The sequence below is a fragment of the Poecile atricapillus genome, chromosome 5 (genome assembly GCF_030490865.1).
Source record: "Poecile atricapillus isolate bPoeAtr1 chromosome 5, bPoeAtr1.hap1, whole genome shotgun sequence".
NCBI classification, from domain to species: Eukaryota; Metazoa; Chordata; class Aves; order Passeriformes; family Paridae; genus Poecile; species Poecile atricapillus.
Genome location: NC_081253.1, coordinates 3,754,750 through 3,780,062, shown reverse-complemented (window position 1 = coordinate 3,780,062; position 25,313 = coordinate 3,754,750). Strand labels below are relative to the sequence as shown.

General features: G+C 38.3%; 1 protein-coding gene across 14 annotated transcripts in view; it reads right to left on the bottom strand.

The window, feature by feature from the left end:
- Positions 1 to 25,313, bottom strand: part of GTDC1 (glycosyltransferase like domain containing 1) — a 303,268-nt gene that overhangs the window by 168,645 nt on the left and 109,310 nt on the right. The gene's annotated exons all lie outside the window — the stretch shown is intronic.

Below are 25,313 nucleotides of genomic sequence, written 5' to 3'. Positions count from 1 at the left end.
ACAAGTGTGAGTAAGGAACACTAAGATGAGGAAATTCAGACAGGGCTACTTGTGACCTTCCTAAGGGACCAGGGACAGTATCAAACACCACTGGTTCTTCCACCTGACGTCCATGCTGCAGAAACCCCTTCCCAACAACAGGATGCATTTGCACAGCTACACGGAGACAACAAAACTCATATTTTGTAAAACATAAAATTTAACATTTTAAGCAGATCCAGTTTTACTATTTGAATTAAAGTAGTGAAGAATTATGGACCTTCCCCAGGAAACATTTGAGTGAAGGTCCTTCCCTCAACCATGACCCATTAACATGGGTAGGACTCCAAGCATGGCCACCACAGGTTCCTCAGTCCAAAGAGCTGCCTATACCTCAAATTAATTTACCCACATATTATTTACTCACATGCCTTTCAGTGTGATTACGTTTCTCCCAGGTAAGTAGAGACATCTAAATTTTTTATTTCCTTTTAATTTCTAAATGTTTACAGACTGTAGCTAATGCATTAAACCATTTACTAAAGCCAACACTTGCTCCACTTTATCAACCTTCTCAAAAGTTATTCAGAGCTTTACTCCACCACAGCTCATTTCTGGGCTGAGAACAAACCACTCCCTTCCCTCTCTGTCAAAACAAATACTCCTGAAAATGAGGATCATTCACCTCACCCTGCAATGGAGCACCTCTGAATGTAAACCTACCCTTTTTGTTCAAAATCACTACTGCAATGCAAACACACACAGACTATGTGAGCTGTACTGCAGTTGTGCTCTTGACTAATCGCTTTGAGGATTTTCCTTCAAACCCCTAAATCTCCTTTCCCAAGTCAGTATGCTGCATAACTACTCCATGTAATGTGTATTCTTTGATTTGGCTTGCTGTTCCTTGGCATACAACTTCTGTTTTATCTATAAAAAGCTGCATTTTCAACCCACTGTCTAAACCACCTTTGAGATCTGCTTTTCTTCCTACTGCTCAACATCACTTTTTGGAGCTGCTCTGGAGATACAACCAGAAAAAGTTCGGTCACATTAAAAATCCTCATCCAAATCCATTACCTGTGTTACAAACATGTCGGGTTCCCAAATGAGCCTGAATTAAACCAGTCCCATCTCACCACCTTAGCCAGCCTCAGATTCTCTGAGTTTAGAAGTACAAATTCAGTATGGCTATATTCCATACACAGAACCCTACAACTAAGGAATGGTTTGGGTTGGAAGGGACCTTAAAAACCATCTCATTCCAAGCCCCCTGCAATGGGCAGGGACAACTTCCACTATCCCAGGTTGCTCCAAGCCCTGTCCAACCTGGCTGTGGACACTTCCAGGGATCCAGGGGCAGCTACAGCTGCTCTGGGCAACCTCTGCTAGGGCCTCACCATCCTCGCAGGGAACAATTCCTTCCCAATACCCCATCTGTCCCTGCCCTCTGCCAGCTGAAGCCATTCCCTGAGCCCAGTCCCTCCATCCCTTGTCCAAAGTCTCTCTCCAGCTCTCCTGAAGGCCCTTTAGGCACTGGAAAGGTCTCTAAGGTCCCCATGGAGCCTTTTCTTCTCCAGGCTGCACAACCCCAGTTCCCTCAGCCTTTGGTCACTGACCTAAAACTGGCTGCTGGTGGCTCCTGTGAAGCACAGACTCAGCCCTGTCAGGATGTACTTTTAAATATTTACACATGGGAAAAGCTGAAGGAGAAACAGGTTAAGGAATTTTTCCTAAACTACCAAGTTGTGACTGCATTGAAATGACTGATTTACCAACCCAAATTTAACTAAGATATTTTAAAAAATTACTGCTGTTAAGACAAATTGCTTGAGGTGTGAGAGGTCAGGCTACCTAGGCAGGCTGTATCCCCCTGCCTGTCTTTAATCTCCTGGCCAACCATCCACCCACTGCACTATTTCTGTTTCTGAACAGGTTTCCTCCTTAGTTTTCAACCCTTATAAATCTGATCTGTCATTGTAGAATTCCTAATAATACTAGATAAAACTCCACCAATTTCTCTCTGGAATATACTCTTTAATATCTTTTATTTAAGACATGTGTGTGCAATCAATTCCATGGTATTTACTTGTATTACACACACAGTATTCATCATCTTGACAATTTTTAAAAGTTTTAGAACACCATTTCACTTAACAGTTCGGGAAAAAAAAAAGAGAGAGAGAGAGAGAGATTTATTTGATGGTTAACTTTGGAACAAGTTATCTGCATTAACTTCCATTGTTTTGGCATAAAGTAGTTCTGTATATTTTACTAACAACAGTGCAGACATGATAAAAGATGTAGGCAGAGAGCCATAAACAGCTCTTGCTGCAATCCATGGTGTTCGTGGAAAGGCATTAATTTTTGGACTTTGATTGGAAGACGTCTCTGTGCTCAGCCACTTGGATTTTGCTAAATACAACCACGAATAAAACCTTGTACCTGAGGAGAACAATTTCTACGGCGGAAAGACCATTGTAAATCATGTGTAGTATAAACTTGTCCACATGATTGGAATGATATAATGGATATTGGAGTCCCTAACCACCAGCTAATGTTCTTTATGACACTTAAATAAATGACCTGAAAATAAACTAATAACAACACAAAGTCATCTAAACCTGTTCATGTGCATTTCCCAGAAGCATGCTGGGAAAAGACAATGTCTAGTTAGTGCATTTTTTGTGTTTATGTTTTCTCCAGCACATTTTTGCTCCTCCTCAAGACTCACATTAATTCTTCTTTTCTGCCACCTTCCAGAGGTATCTCTCCATCCAGTACTTGCCCAGATCTCAATCATTTAAAACATCAAGAGCTCTCACCATGATGGTTATGGAGAAACAAAGCTGGAGCAGGAGCAGACACAGGATTGAAAGACCAAGTATAAGAAAGAATGTTTTAAATTTTAGTATTTTTTATCATGAAGGTGATGAAACACTACACAGGGTGCCCAGAGAAGCTGTGGCTGCCCAGTCCCTGGAAGTGTCCAAGGCCAGGCTGGACAGGGCTTGGAGCAACCTGGGATAGTGGAAGGTGTCCCTGCCCATGGCAGGGGGTGGAAAGAAATGATTTTAAAAGTCCTTTCTAACCCAAACTATTCCATGATTCTATAAAACCACCTAGAGAGCTACCACAGCAGAGAAGAGGGATTTCATTTTCAAGAAGGACACACCATTTTTCTCAATCTTAGCTACAAAACACACCAGTCACGCAAGAAAAATGCCACAACATTCTATTTTAAATATGGGAGAAGTATTTTATTATTATTACTAACTTGTTGCAGTGAACTCTTGCATATGTGAAACTTTCCAGAAAAGGAATTATTATCAAAGCTTACAAATATTAACACTTTCAACAGATTCCACAAGGTACTGTCCCTTATATTTAAAAAAACATGGAAAATGTTTTGCTTTTATGCATAACTCATATATATTTAAACACTGAAAGTTCAGAACAAACAGTGAGGACTTAGATATCTAATTTTAGTATGGCAACTTGTTTTCAAATTTCTTTTATTTATTCAGATTTTTGAGGCTCTCCAACACATTGAACAGTCAATTTTAAAACTTTATGAAGGCTCTACAAAGTGTAAGCCTTGAAAACTTTCCCTTTTTGCATACTGGGTCTAGATGTTTAGTTAAAAAGATGGGTTAAATATTAAACTAAGTTCATATGTAATAAAAATTCAATATCCTGAAATTCAGAGTTTCAATCTAAATATTTGCTACTGGAACAGATTTTTTAACTCACAACCTATATATTACATATTTTCTTTTCATTTATGCCATGAAACCCCACTCTGAAGAAACTCATGTACTTTTCCTTGAAGCAGACATGTGTTTTTCCCACACACGTTTCTTTTTTGTACTATGTTGCCATGTTCCACTCTATGTGCTTATTCCCCGCACTTTATTTGCCCTAATGAAAAGTTATTTATGGGGGATTGGTTTATTTTCCATGGCACCAAGAGTCACTTTGTCACCATTTTATTAAAAACAACAAAGAGTCACCATTTTATTAAAAACAACAACAACAATAAAGGATGGAAGGGCCATGATGTCACTGCTCGATGAATAGAAACCACATTAGAAAGATGAACTGGAGTGCTGGTTTAGGTTAGACCAAATTACACCACTGCCTCAAGAGACTGTGAGGATGGATGGAATAAATAAATAAATTTTTAAAAACTAATAAAAATTGGCCCTTCTGTAAATGTAGTTACATTTGGGTACAAAGTTAGAGTTCTGAGAGTGCAATGCAGTTGTTTGTTTTTTTTTTTTTAATATTGCTACTAAAAAGTTTAAAAATAATAGAATTATGGAATGGTCTGAGTGGGAAGGAACTTTAAGGATTATCCCATTCCAACCTTCCTATCATGGGCAGGGACACCTTCCACTAGACCAGGCTGCTCCAAGCCATGCACATCTATTACTGACCAAGCACTGTACAAATACCAAAGTTGTTTTTTCAAAACTCAAGAATTTTGCTGATTCTATTCTAAGAAATAAAATAAAAAAAAAAATAAAAAAAAAAAAAAAAAAAAAAGCAGATTTTTGGTGCCAAACTGGAAAAGACAGCAACTCCATTAGTATTTAATTATATATGAATATATAATTATATCTATTATATCTATATATATATTTTTAATTATATATTTATATTTTTATCTTTAATATTATGAATCAGCTGATAACAGTAAAACTGATGCTGTTAGTATTTAGCTACTTCTCAAGAAATTACAAAACCAGGAGAATAGTCATAGTTTTTTTGGTTTTTTTTGTTTTTTTTTATTTTTATTTTATTTTTTTCTCTGCAATTACTGTCACATTTTGCCCTACAGCACAAAAAATGTTGCTAAGTGTGGTCAGGTGTCCTGAAGCTGTACTACATTCAAACCTAAAAGCTTGAAAGAAGATCCCCAATATTCAGGGAATTTGATATTAGGGTTTATTGAAGTTGTCACATACTTTCGGGGATCTAATTTCACTTTCTGATCTTCAGCAATGGCTGTAATTCTTCATTCAGAAGAGGGAAGAGATTACTTGTCAGCAGTAATCTCTAACACAGATAATGCCATATAAATATTAGGGGCTTATAAGCATGGACAAGGATTAGGAGCAAAGAGAGAGAACAGAAAGAAAACTGAACAGAGCCAAGATTAAGCACTGGGAAGGGCATGGCAAAAGAAAATCCAAGGTCTGCAGCTCAGCTTGTCTTCCCACAGCAGAATGTGCCTTTTCCTGGGTACAATAAGAATGGTTTACACTGATTTCCTGACTTGAAAACTGCAGGATGTAGAAATAGAAAATCTCATTTGAGGTGTGATCGTTGTCTTCTCTTTACTATAACAGAGGAGGAGAAACTCAGGGAGCTACTGAGGTTGGAAGGCCTATCCAGCTTGTCAAATTGACCAAGAGCCTACTCCAGTCAAATTTTAACTCTCACCAAAGGTTAAGAACACAGTTTTCACTTGCAGATATTAAATAACAACAGTATGGGAGAGAGCTAAAGCTGACCAGGACATCTTCCTTCCTGGCCAGAGAGAAGAACTGGTGTGTAACCTAGACAACAGATAAATCAGGGAGGGATATCACAAGGTCTGACTTATTTCGGACAAAATAATGCTGTTTTAGCAATAAATTAGCTGAATGCCACTGACACTCCAGTGGATGCCTGATTAGCAGGCAGGATCCAAAGGTGGTCCAGGAGAAGAGAGGCTGGATCCAGACCAACCATGGACAGTTGGCTTGGACTCAACTTGGTCCACTGGGTGGGGAAGGAAGATGAGGAAAGCAAGAGAGATCCCAATAGTAAAGAGAGAAGAAAGTTAACAAAGGCACTTTCCTCAAATTGTAACTTCTACCTGTTTTTCTAAATAATTTCTGAGTGAAATCCCTCAATATCCAACATCCACATTTGACACTGTCAAAAATTTTCACTTCTAATTAACATTTACACTTTTCTTTCCAATCTATTCAACACTAATTCAACAACACTCCTATTTTTTTATGCTCTAAGATGTCATATCTGCAGGTCAATCTATGGAGGATGCTCAAACTGACCTCTTAACTTTCCCCTCAGTATTACACTTGAATTTCTAACATTAAGATCCTCGTGCCAGGTGTCCTTTAAAGCCCACACCCCAGAGAACCTGGCTTTTAACAAAAGTGTTCTTCAATTCTCATTCACAGAATCACAGAATGGCTTGGAAGGGACCTCAAAGACAAGTTCCAATCCCTGTCATGGGCAGAGACACCTTCCACCAGACCAGGCTGCTCCAGCCTTGCCTTGGACAGATCCAGGGATGAGGCAGCCACAGCTTCTTTGGGCAGCCAGTGCCAGTGTGTCCGAAATTATTCCCCAAAATCCATGCAAAACACTGGCCTGCAGTGAAACAGGCAAAGTGAAAGGCAAAGCTCTCTTTGACAACAAATGAGACTGAGTTTGACCCTAAATGTATTATTTCTGAGTTCACATCTCCAATTCTCTGAAATCCTTTAACACTAAGTACAAGATTCCTTGCAGTTATAATTTCTGTGCCCATCATTCTCCAGAAATGGAATGATGATAATTTAAGAGCTCCTCAGAAAGATGGTAATGAACTAAAATACATATTTTATAGTGCAGGTGAAAATAACTTACGTGTTTTTTTTTTTTTGAGCAAGATATGAATACATGGATTAATTCACAGTTCAGAAAAAAAGTAATTTTCTCTATAATTAAGCACTATGACCATGTAGATCTGCTGCACCGACACTGCAAAATACTTTTGGAGCCCTAGAAGTCCTCTTGATAAGAACTGCCAGAATTTTAGAAATTGTTGACTTAAGTTCTGCTCCTGCAGAAGTTCAAAAGAATGAATTGCACTATAGGGAAAAAAAGTTAGGCTTCTGAGAATTGCAAGGTTTTTAAGGTTCTTTAGGATTTTAAAGGATTGGTCATGTTCATTAGTGTTTCCTTAAATGGAAAAAATAAACTAGCTGAGCTCTGAAGCGCGTATTTAGAGAATGCAAATTTCACAAAGAGTTCTACCCAACACAGTACCCCTCTTGCTAAACACAACTGGAAATGGGTGTTTGAAAACTGATATCACACCTGAAATATTTTTTTTTTCCTTTTAATTAAACTAAAACCAGGATCCTATAACATATAATTTCCTGGTTTTTGGAACTACTTCTAATCAGGATATAGGGGATGAATGTCCCCTTTAACCAGGCTGCTTTGCAACATAGACAATGCAGAAGGGAGTGCTATCATAACACTTCAATAGTTAAGTGACTTTACGAGAAAAATACTTCCAAATGTTTCCTAAAACCTTCCAAACCGCACCAAAGAACATTATCGTAATATTATGTTTCCCCATGGCCTCCAATATTTAGGCTTGCTATTCACGAAATGATACTTGGATGAAAAATACAAGTTTATGTAATGTATAAATTGTTCCTAGAAGTAAAGTTGCCATTAAAATTACTCTGTATAGATGTCAGATATTTTACATTTTCAATAGCCTTTCTGTATTAATTGGAGAAATGGCCTGCTGGTGCTTTGGGCAGCACAGGAATAATCTGTATTTCAGAACAGAGCAGTCACCCTGTGATCTTATTCCTAGCAAACACTGAAAACAATAACTGTCCTAACCGATTACATATCATGTTACCCTTAATAGATATCCATATTTCTTGCACAGTATACATAATCCATAGAAACTGTACACCATATATCAATACCATATTCCAGCGAATCCACCATCAAAGAGTTCGTTTATAGTAGGTTTTCATTTGACTCGGGGTTGTAACGTTCTGTGCAATCATAAGCAAACCATTTCAGGGATTTTGTCAGCAAGCTGCTTTTTGGCAGATTATTGGCAGTACATATTGGCAGCAAACTAGAGCAACTAAGCCCTTAACTTACAGGTAAATAATGATTTTAATAAATTTATGTAAAATGTTTCACTTGCTTACATCTGGTTTTGATAATTGACTCGCCTGCCCAAATGCAAATTTCTGTGTGTTTCTCTGGAAAACACATACTTCACCTGAACTATTTAAGGTTTTCTCAGGTACCCCAAGAAATAAATAAGAAAGAAGCCTGCTTTCACATGAAAGTTTAACTGAAAAAAACCTAGGGAAAAAAATTTAAAAAATAATTGCATACACACCAAAATTTAAACCACACTTTGTCAAAAATACAATATTCAAATAGTAAGAAAAATCCTTTTTTTTGCCTGTTGTGGAGCTATCCCTGACACAGGGCATTCAAACTGGATGGTCCAGTAAACTGGCTCTGGCCCTCAGGACCTCCTAATGCAGAGACTTTGACCTCCATTTGAAAATGTGTTACTACATTAATTTGCATTTTGCTTTTGCACTACAACTGAAGTTTAAATGTGTAGCATTTGTATCTCAAGCAGGCAGTGTGGACTAGAGGAAATTCCCAGTTCGAATCCCAGCTTTGACAGTAGGTCCCAATCTCATTCATTGCTCAAATGTCAGAAGTCTCCAGTTTTGCTCTGAAAGGATCAAGCTTTTGTCAAAAAGCTCTATAAAATATCAATACTACTAGTAGCAGTGTCATTACAGGGGGAAAAACCCCACAAAACCCTTGGACTCCCTTTCTGGTATAAATCAGGATGACAGTGATGCTGATCTATGATCCCTGATTATCTGACTTTCAGCATCTGGGTGCCAGAAGAATCCCTGGGGAGCCACAGTCCCTGGAAATTCTGTAAAACACTGATGGCCCATCACTGAGCTACCTGTGCTATTAAAAACTGCGCACCAACTGCCCACACACGCTCTGTTTGTGGATACATTTCAAACTTATACTAAATAATTGCTTTGAATGTGGCCTGTAATGAACAGGCAACAACTAATTAAACATCAGATTTTACCTGTGCACAGCTCAGCCTAGAAATTGCTGTTTCTAAGTGGTTATTCACTCATGGATTCAGCAGTTTAGGATTTTGTAAGTCTTGGCAATGTGGTTAAACCCCCTCAACAAATTCTTGTTGAGATCTATTGGATATGCTGCTGCAACTTGATGTTGCTATAGTGGACTTGCTTTTAATTTGATCTGTTTCAAGGATTCAGTATCCTTCCAGCATGTTGGAAACCTAAGGGCATATATTTGTATTGTTTAAAGGCAGGAAATTCTGTGAACTGAAATGAGAACATATCCCTTTTGCCTTTATGGACTTTTGTTATTTTCTTTTCCTTTTGGGCTTTTTTGAAACAAAACCAGTGAAAGCTGAAAGTTTGAACAATAGAAAATTACTTTCAAGGGGGAAAAAAAGTAAAACACCAAGTATACTTTTATAACTTTATTCATACACTTTGTATATATGTAAATTGCACTTATCCAAGCATCAGAAAATACCATTCACAGCAGGGCCTTATATTGCAGCAGGATCATACTGGTTTTGTCATAAAAGACTGTGGACTTTGCTGTTTTATTCCTTTACTACCTTGTATTAACTTGTACCCCACTGACTTCATGACAGAGCTGACTTGTTTCATGCTAACCACTAGAACTAGGGCAATCACATTCCTATTGTGGGGAGGGAAACTACCCATCTTTGTAGCTTTTTAACTCCTTGGCCAAAGAGTCCCACAACCTTCCTCTAATTGATGCAAAAAAAGTAGGTCTGAATTTTGGGCTAGGAAATGAGAACTGGTGGAAGATGAACAGGGACATATGACCTGCTCAAATTAAGAGTTGGGCAAATACTGGCTTTTCGGACAACCACAGCAGAAAACTTTCCTACATTAGTTCTGTACTGCTTAGGGAAGGACTGGAGGCAGAGTGGCTGCATTAGCATGGAGACCTGATCCCAGCAGGACACCTCAATCCCAGTGCAGTGCTGCACAAATACATCCTTAGTGCTTCTGGTGCTCAAACCAGCTCAGTATCTTTATTGCACACAATGCACTACTTTATAAGAAGAGGGTTACAGGTTATAGCCATGGTTATGGCTCTCTGGGACACTCCTGACTTGTGACAGAGTGCAGAGAGACAACTAAGTCTGCAAAAAAAAAAACTTGCTGGAGGACAGCTCATGTGCCACAAGCTCAAGTGCAGCCATTTCAGCAAGAGCCTGAACACTTTCCCAGCAGTGCTCCTCAAAGCTGACTGCTCCTATCATACCAGCTTAGCAGCTAAATATAAATTACAGAGGGATGCAAAGCTTGAGACAGACATTTGACACCCAGGACTCAGCTTGGGCACTGGATCTCTCCTAGCTAGTGTTTCTTCACTTGTTAATCCCTCTTCCTGGGCAGCAGCAATTACAACACTGGTGAACTGCAGGACTTGGGTTTATTTGCTTTCATTTGGCACAGCACTTTGTGCCCAGCTCTTCTGCTCTGAGAGGTTACAACAGCTAAAGCAGGGATCACAATGGGACACAATCAGTCATCAGAATAAACAACTCAGCTGCTTCAGGGGAGTCAAAGAGAAAAATGAATCTTACTAAGAGATTTGAAAGAGCACGAGGAAGTGGCTTTACTTTTAAGTGCTCGCAATAATGACTTCCAAAGGAACGTTCCTGACCATCAGCTCAGGGGAATAAAAAGCTGAAGGGTGCTCATGCTCATCCATGGACCATCTGACTTTGACATAAAACTGATGGGATCCTTAAGTACCAGGTGTAACCCTTCTGTGCTCCTTCCTGCAGATGTGGGCGATGGAGAGCAAGGCTTGGCTACCACCCAGACATCACAGGGCCCATCACCTCCCTGATGGGAAAAGCAGGGATCCTGAACCCAGCACCTATGAAAAATGCCATTACCCCAACTGTTCTTCCCCCTCAAACATTATCATTCAGCCTACACTGATTCAACAGTTTCACCCAAGTACTCCAAGAACAACCAACTTATACTTTGAAACATTGCAGTATAAAGATGTTTAAATCATACACTCAAAATGCATATGCACAACCAACCAGAAGCCAATAGTTTACAGGTCCTGTATACCTTATTTTAAATTCTCCTGAAAGGGCAGTTGAAGATTCTTTGGGTAAAAATGACAACTAAGTTCATGAACTGCACGGAAAATTGGCTGAGACACAACTTATTAAAAGTTTTGACAACTAGAAGGTCCAACTAAAAGGAGCAGATGCACTGTTTGCTAGGCTGTAGCTGCAGACAGAATTTTTGGTGCTGAGATCAAAAGAACAAGGTGTTCATATAAATGGCATTTTATTTTGATCCTATTATTCTACATGAGCTCGAAGAGAGATCAAAGGAAAAAGCATCCAGGTTTCACTATTAACACTTAACATAACTCCAGTTGGAAAATCCTTTCCAGATTGTTAGTGCAATTTAAAGCCCAGCACATTTTTGTTGCTCTGTTAGGTTAATACACCTGAAGGCATGGGCTTGATTCCTTGACCACCTTTTCCATTGTGGAAAATTGCTTCTATTATGTATAATTTCGGTTATTTTCATTTTTACAGCAGCAAAGATACCCTAGCTTTGGGGAATGCCCTGGCCTGGGTTGTACCCTCTGTCCTGGAGAGCCAGGCTGCCCTGAAGTGGTGACAATATATTACAGACTGTGCACGACAGTCAGGAAATTCAACACCATTGGAGTGAAGTACTAAAGTGTGGTTCAGCCCCTGCCAAAGCATACCAGCTTCCACTCAGAATGTAAACAAACATAATGGGCCTTTCAAATATCTAAAAGTTCCTCCTGATAGCTGGCAAGAATTAATGTGCTTTAATAAGTTGTATTGCTTATTATGACATTATCCAGGACTACTACTATTAATTAATGGTTCTATTGCTGCTTTTAGCAACCAGCGGTGTTGCATAAAGAAAAAATAATAACATATAGTATTTGCTACAAAGCTGAAGTATGCTAACAAATTTTAATATTCATGTTTTGAATGGAAACTTCTAATTGATGATTCAGTAGCTTAGGGCAGATATTTCAGCGTTTAATTTCCACTGAATTTCTTTGATTTCTAAGACTGCAGAAACCTGCTAATAGATAGGTATAACTTACCAGACTAACTTTGGAAAAATCAGCAATCAAGGATAAAAAAAAAGTGCATATGTCCTTCCCTACCTTACAACCCCCTCCTCACTTGCTATTAAAGCTCTGGTGTTAAAAAGTCATTCCAAAGTTTATTTTAAATGCCAAAAAGTGGGCACTAATCCCACAGGAGCTGGCTCAGCTACAGCCCACCATCTTGAACACATTCATTTTATCCAAATCTGTTCCAAAGAAGGGGTTTTGGGTGGTTGTTACGGGGTTGAGCTTTATTTTTGACTTAATAACAGCAGATTGTCAGAGGCGAGGAGGTAGAAATGACTTTGGGAACTTGCACAGTCAACATTAAATACTCACAGGTGAGCTGTGGCCTGGAGTGAACACAATTATGGGTAAAATGAGATAAAAACATGTCATGCACAGTCAGAACATGTTCATGTTACCCACAGCAGCCAGCTGGCTATAAATCCAAGTAAGCTGGAAAGCTTTGGAGTTTAAATGAATGAACGCAGATATAAAGGGAAGAACAGTGGTTTGTCACTGTATGAATGGCTTTTAACTGAAAAGAGTGGATTGCTTTCACAAGGGTTTGCCAAAACAGCAACCTTGTTGAGATGAGGAAAAGAATAAGTATGATGATTGGGACATTCCATGTATTTATATTTTCTATTCTGTTGTGAGGCAGAGTAGTCTGATTCAGCATGCCTGAACAATTATGACGTGGCTTTACATACAGGTGTTCCACTGAATAGGGACATAAGTTCTTTGACAATACCTCTGCAGCTGATGATCCATAAACAGGATCAGTCTATTAATTCATTCCAAATTCAAATCACATGAGCTGAGCTGTGAGAAGAAATGGACTATTTTTTTCCCCCCCACATTTCTAGCTCCAAGTAATTGTAAGCTATAGCCTTCTGTAGTCTGCATTTTCACCTATGGTCAGCAACCCTACCTGTGCACAAATCCACCAGACCTGAGGCTGCTAAACCAACACCTTCCTGGCAGGCACAGAGGATAAGAAAGGCCTGTCTGAGATCTTCTTATCTTTTTATTAAATAAAGCTGACTAGTAAAACCTCCTGGATTATAGACCCAAGAAATGCCCTAGCAGGATTTTATAAATGGATGAGCCTGACTGACTTTGGGGTGGTCCTGTGTAGGGCCAGGAGTTGGACTTCAGTGACCCTTGTGGGTCTTTCCAACTCAGGATATCATTCTGTGACCTTCTAGAAGTCTAATTACCCCACCTGAACATTTTGGGATCTTTGCAAGATAAACTCTTGCTCTTTCTCCATCTAAGGAAGATGCAATTCCCTTATGAATCCAAAAGCAGAGCTCTGGCTCTTACTAACTTAAACATGAGCTAAACTTTAAAGGCATAAAGTAATTTCACACTCATAATCTCTGTTCATATCAATTTATATGTTATATAAGTTATATATATATTTATGTTTTTAAAAAAAATTTCTGATGTTTTAAAGTGGCTGTAAGCTCCTGGGTTTGATCTACTCACTGTTGACAGAATCAGATGCAAACTGTAGGAAGGCTGATAACAGCTTTGCTCCCCAAAACCTTTCTCCTGTGTCTCTGAGCTGACTGAATGGGAACTGAGAGGGGAAAGAACAAAGGTTTGCTGTTCTTTACAGTCACGCAATGAAAGTGTAGGTTAAGCACAGGAAGTATTTGCAGATTCCAGATATTCTGTGGACCTTTGTTGCTTTTCCTTGCATTCAGATCTAATCTGAGCCCCTGCACAGAGCTGGACTTTCATGTTCTGAGGTCCTTCACTAACAGAAAACCCAACCCACTGTGACATTCAGGGCAAAGTGGATGCAAGAACTTCAGCTCTATGTAGGCACTTATTCATGTTAATGAATTAAGGAAAAAATGCTTTAATAAGAAGAGAAGGCTTGAAATCATACAAATAAATAAATTAATAAACGAATTTAATACATACACATAGTTTAGCAAGCCTACAGACTGAAAACATATAGTTTTATCTTCTAGAAAATTTTGGGTAGACAGTTTGATGTACCACATCAAATATAACAACATTGTGTGATCTTTAAGCCTCAGGGGTTTAAAAACATTAAGTGTTTCTTTTTTGTTCTGATACCAAATATGTCTATACCTCCAATTGATTCAAGTCATCACTAATAACCACTGTGATAATTTTAGGAGGTCCTTCAAAGGTAGTATTTTCACTACAATTTTGAACAAGCAATAAATTGTGTTTGGTTCTTTAGCTTCAATCAAGCATCAATTTTGAATTATTTGTCTGAAGTCAGAATTCTTCAAATATGAGGGTTTTTTTTTTTTAAAGAAGCAGTTTCTGGGGGAGAAAAAAACAACAACCCTCTCCACAATTTGAGTGCAATCAGCTCTTCTCATATAACTGGCTGTGATTTGAAGGTAAGGCTGATGATCAGATATATTTAAGGAGGGCTGTATGATAAAGAACATTGTTTTACTGTTGTTATGCTACTGCATCACCTTTGATCCTCACAATCATGTTTATACTAATACCATTCTGCCTTTTGCAGAAGGGCTCATAGGCAACTCAAATTTGTCAATCAGTGAGGTCTGGCATAGAAAATAATTACAAATATGAATAGGCAAATATCTGGCTGTCACATATTCAAAAGAATTATATGAAATTCTATAAACACAAAAAAGTGTTAGGGAATTTTCAGCTCTCACAAGTAGATCCAGCTAATTCTTGATGGATCATCAGTACCTTTGGGTGCTTTCTGGAAGCAGATTCCTCCTTTTCCTTTACTGCTCTTTGTGAAGAAAAGGGAAGATGGAACTCTCACCAGAAAATGAGAAAAACATTAACCTCTAAGTCCCTCAGATTTTGGTAAACAGTGAGATCACTGGAAATCTTAGCTTCTGCATATGAATTAGAGGAGAATAATGGGACTGAGCAAGAAGTCATGGACTATGTTCATCAATATATGCCTTTTATGTAAACTAGATTGTTAACTGAAAACCCATTTTCGGAGTCTCTTAAGAGGCAATCACCTAAAAATTAATCAAAATCTTGTTTTGTTGTTGGTTTTGGTGTTTTCTTAATAGGGTTTGTGCTCTTTTGGATGCTCAGAAAATTGCTTGGAGCAGAGACTGGAGCCAGAGCCTTTGGGATTTGTGTCTCAGAGCCCATTTTTCTGGGTCTGGGGAGGCTCAGAGGGGACATTCTGGCTCTGCACAACTCCCTGACAGGAGGGTGCTGCCAGGTGGGGGTCAGGCTCTGCTCCCAAACAAAAACCCAAAAGGATGAGAGGAGTTGTGTCAGGGGAGGATTGGGTTGGATACTCGTGAAAATTTCTTCTCTGAAAGGAGCTTACCAGTCACTGCAGTAGGTCACAGTCCCCAAAACAACAGAATTTCAACTCCCTTTTCTGTCTGGTCATCACCATGCCCTTAGTTTTCAACCATTTATTTTCCCATTTACGTATGGCTTTCCCTGTTTTCCATCTATACTGAAGCTCCCTGTATGAGGCACACAAAACCAAATCTTCATGTACACTTTTGGATGCTTTCTTGTTTTTTAGTTTTTGTTTTTTTAATATACCTCTCCTTAAAATATTCCTTAACTTACTTCTTCAGTGCCTAGCAGTGACTCATTAAAAAAATAACCTCATAGTAGTAACATAGTGATAGATATCAAAGGTGAAAATTTGCCATTATTTTGCACTCAAACAGCCTGAACACATCTTCAAATAGCATAGAGAGGAAAGGGATGTATTTGTCTACAGATGTATTTTCTTAACATTTTTTTCATCACTTTACTTCAGCAAGAATGACCAGCTTAAATTTTTCAGTGTCTTCAAGGACCTTATTTCATGAATTTGTATAAAAGGCAGAAAAGTATATATAAATGTTTTAAAAGCAGCCAGGAGTTTTTGTGGAAACAGTGCCATTAGATTTAAAACACCAAACACTCAAATTACTTCTGACACATTTGAACTGAGTCACTTTTGAATTTGCACCTACAAACAATAAAAAATACTGGTTCTGAAAGAGACTGATTATTTCCTTTGCAACGTTTTACCACAGAGAAGTTATTCTCTCTTTCCCCCAGATCTGACAACCATCCAAATATCCTGGGTTTGTTGCACACTAAACTAGAAATATGATCTCTACTTGGAAACTCCCCTCAGAAATAGTTTCTTCTGTCAATTCTCAGTAACTGCCTTCAATAACAAGCGTGACTATTGAACTCTCAAAGTATCAATGTTCAGACATCTTCCTGAGCTTAAACATCACAGCTGCAGGGAATAAAGATGCTGAAAGACCGCGCTCTCTCCCCATCGTTTGGATGTTTATCATAACCCTTTGTGATATTTAACTGGCACTGCTTTCTCCTCCTTCACTTCCAAAGGGATGAATCACAGACTCAGTTCTTCCAGGAACCAACCACTTGAGCTGTTCTCTGCACTTCCTTCAGCTCTTCCTCAACTGCAGCCAGCCCTCTGATTGACCCCGCCTTTAATAAATGTTTAACTGCAGAGTCTCAGCTAAAACATGTATGAAGCCTCCTGGGAATGACTAACCAACACCTAAAACCCAGATTTATAACAGAGAACTTCCCAGAGCCTCCCACTGCCAGTGGGATTTGTTCAGAGGCTGGAGGGAAGAAGAGTCACTGTGGGAAGTCAGATTTCTTCACTTTCTTATACAATAATAATACAGCATGTTTTCTGTAGACTGCTATCCACAGGATGTTAAAAATAGATTAATGCAAATTTAGAGGGTATAGTCTACATCAGGTACCTCTCATTATAATTAACTGTTAATTTTAAGTAACAACTTGCAGAAAACTAAATAAGCAAGCCCAAAAAGAGGCCCAGAGTTCCCCAATGATAAATTTATACTCAGATGCTTAAAGTGGAAAGGGTCAGAATTCGCTTCCTGAGTTAACTTCATCAAGGAAAAAAAAAAAAAAAATAGACAAAAGTGAAATTCAGTGTCTGGGAGTCAACAAGGATACAGAATTTTCTGAATCAGTGGAAAGGGCTGAAGTGACATCCAAGGAAAATGCTACAAATCAAAGAATCCTCAAACAAGACTAAGAATTCTCAAAACAGAAAGCCACCTTGGAAGATTTTTCTGGAATTTCCAAACCACAGTTGGTCTCAATGATCTTATAGGGCTTTTCCAAGCTAAATGACTCTGTGATTCACCCATCACAGCTGTGACATCAGTTAGAAGTGGCTTCAGTGCCAGCACTAAGTACCATCATCTAATGGCCAAGAGATGCAGGAATCCTCCTTGTCCCTCCACCTCCAGTCCCAATTTTTCACCTACTGCTATTTTCAGCACTCCCTTAGCTTCTTTGTGGTTATTTTGCCCTAATGACAAGACCAGCGGTACCTGATCTTCTGCAGCTTCCTGATTTTCCTGCAGCACAACCAACAGAACAGTAAAATAGATCTTTTACAGAGCAATAAATTTAAAAAAATCTGTTGTTTTTTTTCCCCTAATAAAAGTTTTCTCTTAGGTACAGTGATTACAAAGAGTAATAGATAGTATTTTTAATATTCTGGGAATGCAGTCCTTTAACTCAAAATAGTCCCAGGATTATTTGCCATTAGCTATCCAATACAATTCAGAACCCTTGTCTAACTTGGAAATTTGGTACTTTTATCCTTGAATTTTACAATATACTAAAATGTCTAAGTACCTTTTCACAGGAAGTAATATAGAGTTATTTGTAGATTCAGTAATGGAACCATCAAGCCAATGGTCTTCCATTTCTGAAGTTCCCAAGTTCTCCTGAAGTAATAAAAATTTACCAAGGCAGCAGCAAGAAAACAAGTGGACACTTCTTCACAGCATCTCAACAATAAACAGCAGAATTGTGATACTCCACCGGAATGTTCCAAACCTAAATTGAATGGCAGCATGATTGCTGTGGTTCCAGTTATGTTAATTAGGCTGGATTCATGGTTCATTGAGGCTGCAATTATGCTGCAAAGAAATGCTGCAAGCATCCCATCCTCCTGCAGTCTGCTGAGTGTGCTCCCATTCCTCTTGGGGCAAAATAGACTTTCTGAAGGGATTTATACACTGGAGTCACATTTGCACTTAGACCACACGCTTGGTGAAGATGCAATTAGATGACCACGTTTTGCAACTTTCTTCTTTTCCAGATTTAATAGGAAAAATAGCTTTCCAAGTTCCTTGGCCATTTTTTAAGCATGCTTTACTTTGCCAATTTGCATACTAAGCATACAAATTATAAGCCTTATTAGCCCCATCTCAACCGTAGGGTAAGTGAAGAAGGGGAAGAGTTTTGCCCAAAGTTATGCAGCTCTTGAGTGGAAAGAGAATTCAAGTAGCTCCCATCTTCTTACAGTTGGACTCGAAGATCCTGGAAGGCTTTTCCAAACTAAATGTTTCTATGATTCTTTTAATGACATTTCCTGACTTACAACTGTGGATAGGACAGCCCCCACACCCAAAATGCAAACCCTTCTGCTGGAAAAATGATTTAAAAGAGAGGCACAAATGGGCATTATAGTCTCAAATAAATAAGAGAAGACACAGGATGAACCAAATTTCATGGCAATGAGAAGGAAATTGTTTAACACAGTAGCAGCTCCTTCCTTGGACAGGAAAGATGTGCTGGCCCTCACACAGGAGTTTTCAAGCTACCTGGTTTTTACTGGATTGAAGAGGCAGCAGCAGAGGAAGATGATTTTTCAAGGAAGTAATCAGTCTGGGTTTTTTTATTAATAGATCCACTTTTAAAACCAGTCTCTTCAGAGAAATACATTTTCAGTGCTATTCTTCTCAAAGGATGACGTGGGATCAAGTGTCTACACTGAACTCCAAAAAACCAGGTATCCTCATAGCCTAATTTCCAGCTTCACAATGGACTTAAGAGCTTAGAAGTTCAAGTCTCATTAAAGACTAACTGCACTTAAGCCCTTAATTTTTTTATTTTTTTTTTTCCCCAAATTTAAGCAGATCTCAAAAAAAATTTGACACCAGCCACTTCAAAGCTGGCTCCCCAAATTCAGGGATGATTGAGTTTCCATAATACAATTATGGTTGGAACAGAGCTGGATTGAAAGCAAGGTTCAACTTTCAAACAACGTCCCCAAAACAGTTGCAGATGATGTGCATTTCAGCTTTCTGATCCTCAGGTGCCACAGGGATGACTGGTATTAGCAAGATACACATTAGAAGGGAAGGCAATGCTCTAACTAGAAATAACCATCTTTTCCACAGATGGATGGACATCCATAACAATTTAATCTAACGAGACATCGAGCTTACATGCCCATTTGAAAAATCATAATGGCACTTGTCTGGCAGGTTTGTTCCTCGACGCTTCATTCAACGACTGTTCCATTCTTTTGCTTTTTTTTTTAACTAATATTATCACAGCTCTTTTTACAGATTTAATCTACCAGCACTTCTCACCCAGGCCACAGCTTCAATTAATACCAATCTGAGCCTTAACACAAGGAATTCATGCATTGACTGAGCTCTGGATCTGGCTTCTAAAATTTGTTTTGCAATGTTCCTAAGATGAGGAACCTAAACCAGTTTGACACTGAAATTAGTCACTACATAAACAGAAATCTAAAAGCACACCAAGAATAATATTTTACAGACACTAAATAATATCAGATTGAGAAATAATTGTACTTTATGTAAGAGCATGATAAGAAATCTGTTTTCTGATATATTATTAGTCCAGTGGATCTGACTTGCAATTTGCTCTGCCTACTTAGGCTGGAGTTTAAATACAACACAAAAAATGATGTCAAGTCTCCCAGACAGGAACACTCCAAAAGTTTTATTACTCTCACTTGAAAGCATTACCACGGGTAGGAGAAAAACTAAATATTAAATACGCCATTAACAGGAAAATTATTTCAAATCAGTGAAGCATGACGAGACCCAAGTATACTGTTTCTCAATTTCTTTTTCCCTAATGTACACTGAGGAGACAGCAAGGTAGTAAGTGGCTAGGGTTCAAACACGGGACATAAACTACATGAAATTAGGAACAGCATAAATCTTAAGAACAGCTCAAAACTCTGAAGAAAATTAGAAAAGAGCCTAATGTGAATTCATTACTGACTTCTCACCAACCTTTTCTTTTCTTAAAAGTAGGCAAAGCTGCTATACTGTTAAACTCTACTAACTTTAAATATTATTGGTTTTAAAGCTGAACTTACCAAATCTGCTCTCAAACCAAAACCAACAGCTATTTCATTATTTTGTCCCATAAGCCAAGCAGTAAACTAATACTGTAAAACATAATCTGGATATTTTATTAAACTAAAAGATGGTCTAATGCCTCATGAATGCCTGCTGCTCACCAACTGAAAAGTTATGGAATATAATAAAAAGCCTTTTACCAATTCATTAGGCAGGCAAAACTCACCTTGGCAATCCAGACTCACAACCTGTCCTTAGAGGTTGCTCTATAGGTGTTGGAAGGAAGCATGATTGGTCCCCAAAGGAAGAGGCAAGCTCAGAGGTGCATTAAGAACCCAGTTCCTAGAGCCCTTCTAACCACAAATACTCCAGTTTTATTAAGTTTAGTCTGACATTTTGGTCCAGTTGACATCACTGGTCAGGTATCAACACCCCCTGACTCCAGCAGAGCAATCCTGACAGCACAGCTTTACCTCTAAGGCTCATCCTCCCTTGACAACACCAAGAATGATTCCTCTATTACCTGCAGTGATTTATGGAAAAGGCTTTGAAACGTCCTGTGCTTCACCATCTCTGCTGAAGGAAGATGGGCCATGGAGGTGATTACATCTTCACACCATAGATCATCCATTACTGACAGCTTTTAGATTTCTCAGCTTGAAAAAAAACCCAGCCCTTGTCTACATGTGGATACATAACACATTTGAAATGTGTAAGGCGAATATAAAGACTGAGGGTTTAAACCCTCAGTTTATCAGCTCTACAGGCCCAATTTTGCAATCAACTAAACCTACAGTACATTTTCATCAAGTGCTGCAAATCAGCAAAATATTAAATGAATCTTGAAAAAATGATTATGAATCCACAGTTCTGTTTGACTGTATAATTCTATTTAAGATTAAAATTACTATCATAAAAAGGCCACTTTCTGAATGTAATTCCACAAAAACATCATCACAAAAGCTTTTACTGCTATTTATGTCAGAATGTATTTTAAACAGTTCTAATCATTTACCTTTGTGGACACTTAATTAAAATTACAAAACCAATTTTAATCTGTAGTCCAATTAATATGCAAATATATGCAAATGTGGTAAATCAAGGTGGTGATTAAGTTAAGGACACTCTATTTCATGTCTGCTTTAAGTGTGAAAACAAACAATCTTTTTTGTAATTGTACTGATGGATTGTGATGTTTATAGGGTTAGTATGGGGTACAAATGTTTATGCATCAACATTATGCCAAAACAAAGATTTTATACTCTGGAGTGATTTAGCATCCAGCATACATTCAGATGTAACAAAGTCATTTTGCAGTCATCTTGTGAATTAGAATAAGGTCAAAGCAAAGTTAAATTTCTATGTCATCCATTTGTATGGCTATTTAAAATTCAACAATCACTTTCTGATGTGTTAGGTAAGAGCCAAGAAGTCTCAAGAATGGCATATTATCACCCTTTATCATTTAGTGTTCATAATACACTGGTTTATCTTTGATACTATTACAGAAATAGTTCTCCCATTAAGGTGCAAAGATATTCATCCTTTTTAACCCTTTTTCCTCCACAAGTTCCATTTCTTCAATGTGCAGCCAAAGGTTGCTCTACCAGTGAGGGTTTCTCTACAGATGTGCACTATAGTCACTAAGAACTGGCAAAGAACCCATTTTTGCAGTCGCTTTTCACCCCTCCCTTCTCCACACTACTGATTTAGACAGGTTGGTGCTCCTTCCCATTTGCCCATAGAAAAGTCTATCTGTTGCTCTTTGTGAGAATAAATCTGAATTCCTCCATTTAGACCAACTACACCCTTGGACTGAACTAACTGATTTCCTCTGCCAAGAAAATAATGATACTGGTAAAAGTAATATTTAATTTTGCAGCTTATTTGAGTTCATAAGAGAGCACATCTTTCCCTACATATTCTCAGGAGTTGCCAAACATTTGGAAATACACTTAGTGCAAAAAGACACTGTTCTCCTCGTGTCTTACTGAGATAGTGCAGTACAAAATTCTACATTATCCCTCTCCTTACAGCTTCATCTCCATCAAATACAACAACCAGAAAAGAGTTCAAAAAACATTTCAATGTTGCTTTTACTAATGTGCTTAATTTCCTTTTTTTTTTTTTTGACAATTATGCCCTGAATAGTTCATAAGATTAAGATGAGGTATTATTAAAATATTTTTTACTCCAAATATTTCATGCTTCTCCTTCATTATTGTCACAACAAGACATAAGAATATGAAATTTAGCTCAGTAAAGTTTCTTTTAAAAGCCACAGGTCTCCCAATGAATACAAAATATTTATAAACTATTAAAAATATTGTAGCATTTTTAATAAGGGATATGGACACAAAATATTTTTGTAATAACAGACCTTATAAACTTGTATTTGGGATGCAAGTATTGGAATGTACAGCCATTCTTATGATGAGGTTCCTGTGAAAAACAGGACTAGCATACTTAGGTATCTTCTTATCTAACAGACACTAACAAAGCACCACAAAATTCACCTGTTAGAGGTGATCAGAAGTTCTTTTAGCTTGTAGTTCTGGGTTAAAAAACCTCAACCAGCTTCTCCTCCTTTAAAATGGGCACTCATGAAAGAGCTGTTTTCACTAAAAATGGCAAAGATTTACATTAGAAACTAGAAAGAGGAAGGAACTTACAATATCCTCTTCTATCTCCAACAGCTCTCCACCACGAAGGACCTGTGTCTGCTTTTCACCCTTTTTTGATGTGTTTTTCAAAGAGGAAAGCAAATTGATTTCCACAGAGAAAAGCAGCAGGAGCAAGGGAATAGAGTAGCAAACACAGCCAGTGATGCAGCTGGACCTGACTCCAGCAAATGAGAATGGATTTGGGAATTGTGGATGAGTTTTGGTGGAGAGCCAATGGAAGCTTGGAAGGTGAAGATCTCAAGGAAAAGACTTTCACCCAGTCTAATCATGAGCCTCTGCCTGCTCCAATATTTAATTACATGTCCATAACTGCAATTCCCAGCTCTGAAATCAATGGACATGGGACCACAGAGCAGGGTCTGAGCCAAAGGAAAAATCACCCAAAGACAATGTCCTGCTGTGGTGGCCACCTCACCACACAGCTGCACGGCTCTCTGGCTTGGGAAGAGCCATTTCTTAAATCAGCTGCACACTGCCTGGATGAAAACCAGCATAATGATCCAGGCAGGTCCTCAAGCTGCCTCTTGACAGCACAGAGAGCACAGACTTCTGAAGGGCTTTGCTGGGCTCTAAGGATTGTGTGTTCACACTCCTGGCTGGTTCTTGTGGAGCAGAATGAACAAGACCTTTGCCATGTAGTTAAACACAGGAGAGCAGAGTCACACAGTGCCCTCAGCACTCTCAGCTGAACATGAAGAAGGTTCCGCATTAGCGCTTCCAGAGATACCTCCATCTATTCTTTGAGTCTGAAATCAAACACTGAGGTATCAAATACGCCAGCAGAGTTCACAGAACTGCTGATGCTTCAGCTGGAGCTTATTTTTCAATGGGAGATAAAAGGTGATTCTCTGTATTATGTATCATCACAGGATAAATTCGTTGTAGCCGACTGCACTAATACAATAGCGCTGCCAACGCGTAGTGAAACTTAATCCCTCTGAAGACACATGAGCTTCTTTTAAGTTTCAAACTTATACCATTGAAAAACATCCTACTACTGTGTATTCAAGAGTACTTTTCTCATTAGCTGCTCTTCTCATCCTTTTGACTATTTGTATTTATTTAAATGGAGCTCTGATTTAAACCAGACCTGTAGATAACTCATTGCTCTTGGTCATTCTCTATTCAACCACTGAAGTTTTGCACAACCAGTTTTGATACACCCCGATATAAAACATTTTTCTTGTGATGATTCAGACAGCAGCTTCCATACATATTTGAAAACTCAGACACTATCTTGCTACAACGACAGAGTAGCATTCCACCTCCAAATCTAGTTCCAGAGGTAAATCACACACGTGAGAAAATCAAAATAAATGCAGCAACATCTCATGGAGGAACAGGAACGCTACAAAGAAAATCTGAATTTCTAAAAGCAACACCTCCACACAGTTTATCTTTGAAACTCTATTCTGTAAACAGCCAAAGCTTTGTTTCAAAAGTTAAAGGTGCACAGAAAATTAAAAAAAAAAAAACAACTGAGGGGTTCTTTTTCTTTTTTATTATCTCTAATGTAGAGCATGCTTGGATCATGCTTCTTCACATTAGAAATTCAGGTCTTGTCTGTCCTAGGAGGATGAATAGTGACTGGGGAGCTGGAGTGAAATGACCATGTTATCACAAGGAAAAAGAATGTGAAAACTGAGTAACTGAGTGCAGAGCTGCTCTTTGGTGAGCATTGGATTTGCTTTATTAACCAGTGTTGATATTGTTCAGCTAATAAATAAGAACAAGTCAGATGACAGATTTGCCTCTTTGTCTCAATACCCCTTACAGTCAAAGTGCAGAAGATGAAAATGAACTTGTTTTAACACACATTGGTCTTCCCTGTGTGTATTTGGGTGTGAATGGCCTGAACATTTTACAATCTTCAAGATTAAAACAAGCAGTGAAAATATGAAAAAGGAATGAGTATCATAAAACAAAAACTTTTCTCCAAGTTTCCTTTATGCATCACAGGGCAACAGAAATCACAGACCTTGTATGAAAAAAACCTCACATTTTTTTTCTGCTGGCTCTTTTTCAAGTCTCCTCTCACATCTGAGTCACAAAAATCCTCCTGTAAAGAGGATTTTTGACTGAGTGCCTTAAAAGAGGACCCTCATTTACCTATTATTCAATACTGATTTAAATTACTAGGTTTCTTAAATTTCTGACCTCCTGTATTTTATGATGTATTTAAAACACTTTGACTCTTATGAACCATTTAATTAACTAGATAATAACTGCACATTTGTCCTACTTGCCATTCACCAAAGTTAAGTTTCAACATTACTTCTGAAACTATCCTGAATGCCTGTCATTCACCACCTTTTATTTCAAATTACAGAGGGCAAAAAAAATTGTCCTTGATTATTCCTATGATATTGATGACATCAACACACAGCATTGGAAAAACTGAGGAATGAATTTGCCATTTTTAAAGTCTATGGATAGTTTTTCATGCCTGGAAGAAGAAATCAGATTCTCAGAT